The following is a 6000-nucleotide window of genomic DNA, read 5'->3' as shown; positions in this document are numbered from 1 at the left end:
TTCCAATACTCGTGCACGAGTTTTGGGAGGCGTTCCCTCAAAGGGAAGGGGGGTTGTTCTTACGCATGCGCTCATTTCAAAAACTCAGTAACAGTCTTTGGTTTCTCAGTCAACGAAAAGATCCCCTTTATCACCTTTAACTTGAAATATTTGAGTATGTTAATTCATACATTAAACTTAAAATTATCAAGTAATCTTAACTTATATATTTTATATAAGCAGACAGGAAGTGAAGTGGGAGAGAGTGAGGGGGGCAGGATCGGGAAAGGTCTGCAAGCCCGGACTTGAAAAAGCGCAAAGCGCAATGGCGCTATATGTCAGCACGTTACCCACAAGGCTATCAGCGTCAACATCTTAAATTATATTTTTAGTAGTGGAAATTTAGCTAGCTATAGATAATTCAGCAAATTCTACTTGGTAACTCAATGCTTTGATAACATTACCTTGTGACTACACATGTATAATGTTTGTTTTGGTATTAAATGATGAGTTCACTTTCAAATGAAAATTAGCCCAAGCTTTACTCACCCTCAAGCCAAACCTAGGTGTATATGACTTTCTTGTTTCTGATGAAAACAATCAGAGAAATATTAATAAATATCCTGGTGCATTCGAGCTTTATAATGGCAGTGAATGAAGAAAGTGTTTCCATCTACATCCAGCCATCATAAATATGTGCTCCACACAGCTCCGGGGGGTTAATAAAGGCCTTCTGAAGCAAAACGATGCATTTGTGTAAAAAAAATATCCATATTTAAACAAGTTATGAAATCAAATATCGAGCTTCCACACGAGCCACCTTCCGTATTCAAGTTACGAAGAAAGTGTAAACTGACGTTGCGTCAGTTACACTTTTTCCATAAGTTGAATATGGAAGGAGTGGGACGTAGAGTTTTACACTTTCTTCGTACAATGAATACGTCATATACACCTAGGATGGCTTGAGGGTGAGTAAAGCTTGGGCTAATTTTCATTTGAAAGTGAACTAATCCTTTAATATATATGTATTTATTTATGTATTTATGTGACAAAAGAGTTTATTGTACACTGAGTCATTAATTATCACCACTAAAGACTGAGGTTTAAAAAAAATACAACTGTTGCCACTAGAGGGAGTACATTGTGGGTTGCTATGGTGATGCGCATTGTGTTTACTTCAGACACTATGAGCTGCACTCCAGGAAAGCCACTAAGTTTTCTTCTTGTCATTTATTTCTCCTGATAATTCAGGGTTTTTGTAATCTGTTTACGTGTTCCACGCCCGGGACCCGTAACATTAGCATAGCATGGCAATTGCTGAAATTGTACGGCAATATTAAAGCTTTTTGAAATGCTAGTTCTCAATTCAAGCACATGCTCCACTTGTCACCATGATGGTAGTACCCCAAAAAACCCACATAACAGAAACTCTTCTAAATTGGGATAGCAAAGCATTAAACACTCCTAAATCCACCACTTAACATTAATCTTGCACAAAAAAAAAACAATATCAAAAATTATAATGTAAACCACGGATTAGATAGAAATTATATGTTTTTTTCTATTCTTTATTGTGGACTCTCTCATATGTCATTGACTCTCTCAACTCTTTCTACAGCTGCAGTTTTGATTGGCCAGAATAAGGGCACATCTCGCACCTATTTCAGACGTGCAAGCGACAATATACGTGCGTGTGTGCGCAGAAAACTAGATTTCAATGGCCTCCAAGAAGAAAGAGCAGGCTAATTGGAGACCTCTGTCTGAAGATAACACAGCTTTCGTGCACGAAAGGCTTAAAAATAGTGCATATTTTTGAGCTGCTCATAGAAATCCTTTTCAAAATAAGTTTTCAAAATAAATTTCACCTTTTCCAAAATATCAGCCATCACAGAATGTCCCATATTTCTCCTCACCATTATGTCCATGTGATTAATGAACTCCTCCGACTCACTTCAGTCAATGTGTGCTGGGACAGAATCGCTTAAACCAGCTTTCATTGACCAGCCAATTAAGGACTTTAAAGTTACGCTCACACAAAGTATGCCACTGTCAATGTGTTCATTTACTGGATCAGTGACATTCAGACACAGATGCTGGACTGGACATATCCCTTTATGATTTACCTCTATACTCAGTTAATGTCAGAGTAATCCCTGCCCTACATCCCCATTCAAATATAGCTTCATAATTAAGGCCATCTAGTACACGTGACCGATAACCCATTAGCCAGGGAACGATTCCTTTTAACTGTATTGTATGATCATAAAAACTGTACCAGACTAAGCATATTGCGTAACTTATTCTGCATCTTCTTAGATTAAGATATAGCTTATTTCCAATATTCTCTGTAGAAGATTTGCCTTTATGTAACTTTTTAAGTTAATTCAAGGACATGCAATTTCTATTTGTGTTAGATTTGTATTTGAAGACAGTTTTAGTGGAGCATAATACATCCATTTTGGTCTTCATCTCTCCAGCAGACCCCATTTCAATCTATGTTGTCTTTAAGCTACCGCACATCACAGTTACTGCACATTTTTATTATATATTTTCGAAGGATATTATTTTCCTCTGAAGAAGGCTTTGTCACACAAACCCAAGGCCACAGTGTGAACTCATGTGGGCGAAAGCCAAATTTCACCCTGAAAGGCTATCTGAAAAAGACAAATGCGTGTTAGTTCCAGCACAGGAAATAACCGTATGATGAATAGCATTGCACCGGCTGCCTTCATCCTTTGATCACTAATTCTGAAATACATCAACATATCAGTGTGTGTTTGTAAACCACTGCACATACAGGTTTCTTATTTATGTGCATTCAACAGATTGTCATTTAAGTCGTGATCTTCTTACTTAGATTGCAACTACATTTGGGCAATATAATGATTACAATTAAATGGTAATGCATGATGCAGGGACGCTGTGTAGCTGGTTCAATGGGTGTGCCTGTGGTCCAATTATAGGTTGTCTTACACAGGCCTGCCAGTGGGGCCATTTCCTCCCTTCTTAAAACCCAATTGCTAATTATAGAGCTTTTGATTTTATGGACCATGGGTCAAAGACAAGTCTGACTTAAGGCTTTGTTATATTTTATTTTGGTGTTTTATGTCTGTGTGTTCAAGAGAACCACTAAAAATTCACTTGTGCACAGCTAGTTTTCATTCATTTATTTATTTACTTTAACTATCAGAGTCACACTGTATTGGCTTTATATGACAGTTCAAGTCCTTGAATCTGATTGGCTTAGCAGCATTTCATTTTCTGTGTACATGTTCCAGACAGTCAGACTATATGAGTGTCTGAAATCGCTCACTTGTTCACTCGTTCGCTATTCCTATAGCATTCAAGTCCACTGTATGGGAAGAAGGGAATGAAAATGAGTGAGCGAATTCGGACAATAACGTAAATATAATGCATAAGCGAACTGTCGCAGACAGTTTTGTCATAAATGTTATGCCTACCCTGTAGTAACATCTTGGCTTTATTGTAAAATGGATCATATTGTAAAACAGTAAAGTTTATTTGTCACACATTTATTGTATGTTCATAATAAAGAGAACAAAACAACTGGTTGTCATGTTTATTCACTATTGTGTTTATTTGTTATATTAAAAAAACACTACTTTTGTCACATTTATTTTATTTGTTTACTTAAAATAACATAAAATAACAAAATAACTTAAAATGAACAAGTGTATGATCATACATTATGTACACAATATTATGCAGTTGATATTATGCATCTGTGTCATTTAGCTTCACAATATCTGCATATAGATGCATTTTAATTAGCAAAAAGTTGCCACCTCCAATGTTGTCATCTGCCATCTTTAATCTTTTGTGCTCTATCACCGTCTCGCATTGCAATGTGGCAAATAGTCAGTTGCCGAGTACATTGATTGTACACTCAAAATCAGAGTGCATTGTGGGTATAAAGAGTAAAGCAATGTAAGGAAATTATATTGTTCACTCAGAATTTGGACACCACTACAAAATGGCCGACACCCAATATAGTGAACTATATAGGAAATACACTGTAAAAAAAAGAATTGTTGGTTTAACTTAAAAAAGTAAGTTACCTGGTTGCCTTAAAATTTTGAGTTCATTGAAATTAAAAATTTGAGTTAATACAATGACGGCGATTGGTTTAATCAACAGAAACTCAAAATATTATGTTATCCGAACCACATTAATTATTTAAGTTGATTTGACAAAAGAAAAAATGTTATAACAAATAGCTAATGTGTTTAGTAAGTGATAGTCTTTATAAGTGAATCAATTGAATCATCCAGTCAACCGATTCATTCAAAAAAACTGATACATTTGATTTAGGAATGAAACAGCTGACTGTCTTTATGAATGAGTCACTGAATCATTCATGCAACCTATTCCTTCAGAGTTGCATATTGCTTCATACAAACACAGCTGCTGCCATTTTGCGTCTCATTTATTGAATAAAGTAAAGATGACCTAAGAGGATTTCACTATTAATGTTACTGTAATATTGATGATTGTTTTGTGTATTGTAGGCCTAAAAGAATTTGAATCAATATTTCATGTACACTTATATTTTAAGTGTATTTATTATTATTATATTAAAATATATACAGTAAGCAGCTTTACATATCCATATCTGCTCTGTGTTGCTAGCCATAATGAAATCCTTGAGGCTATAATTGTGTTTAGCACAATGAGTTTTGATGTTGAATTTCTTTCCACATTATGTTGCATAACCATCTAAATTAGAGCACATTCAGTTTTATGTTCTGACCTGTCAGGTATAGTTATCATGGAATGACGTGATAGTTGTTTTCTTGAGAAAACAAAAATAATTGAGCATATTCGCAGTCAAAAGCGGAAGCAACACACGCACAGGGTTAGTTCCTGCATAATTACACAGCCATCTGTCCGTATCCCATTGGCACACTATAGACCTTGTACAGCATCGCTGCCCTGATCTCTGTTTGGTTCAATGGTTCATCCCATTAAGAAGAGACTAGCTCTTCCCAGAGAGATATAATGGCTATAGACTGGAAGAAAGGACTTCTCATTTTCCCATCTGACTGATGAACTTCATAATGGCGTGAGACCACGCAGATTACCAAACTCATCCTTACATGCTGAGATGCCAATATTATTTCATTTGTGGAACACTACTGGTATGTCTAAAGCTTTAATGACAACATAAAACCCCACAAAACTCATTAAGAAACTCTGATATATTATCTCGTCACTGCACGTTAACGCACAATACTATTCAGCCTATAAAATGTCCAAGTAAAAAGAAAACTGGACACGAGAGTAAGAGATTTTCGCCACCCCACCGTGCTTTTCATCTGATGCGCAGATAATGAAATGATTTTTGTTGCAGTTTAATCCGATGTAGTAATCCCGTCGCTCGCAATCTGCTAGTGCTTCTCAATCCTAGTCCTGGAGGGCTTTTGAATGTGTCCCTTATCTGACACACCCAGGTCTCGCAGTTTCTACTAAATAATGTTTTATTAACAAAGTTCGGGAGGAGCACGTTCAGATAATCTACCCAATCAGTGCAAGAGGAGGGTTATATATAGAGGCATCTTACTTCTGTTCCATGATATTTTTTCCAGCATCCCTCCTCCACCCCAACTCATCATTCTCGATTATTCCTATCCCATCCAGGGGTGTGTTTGGGGGGGGGGGGGGGGGTACTCTGGTTTTGGTGTCCTCTCCTCAGACAGCACATCAAATATGCATATTTTTGTGTTATATCTGATTAAATGTAAGTGTGAATGAGCCAATTATATAAATCAGGTGTTAAATAAAAGAGACACACAAAATGTGCAGTGGGGTCCAGAATTAAGAACCACTGCATTAGTCACTGCAAATCCTTTCGGATACTATTAAATATTTACAAGTTGTAAATTTTCTTTTTCTTTTTTCTTTTTTTTATTTTTATAAAGGCTCTCATAGTTTGCGGGGGCCCAGATGAAGGGGCCCAATAAGGTCCAATCGTGTATTTAGCTAATTAATTGGGTCCAGGGA

The sequence above is a fragment of the Megalobrama amblycephala genome, linkage group LG24 (genome assembly GCF_018812025.1).
Source record: "Megalobrama amblycephala isolate DHTTF-2021 linkage group LG24, ASM1881202v1, whole genome shotgun sequence".
Classification (NCBI taxonomy): domain Eukaryota; kingdom Metazoa; phylum Chordata; class Actinopteri; order Cypriniformes; family Xenocyprididae; genus Megalobrama; species Megalobrama amblycephala.
This window is presented reverse-complemented; position numbering follows the sequence as displayed.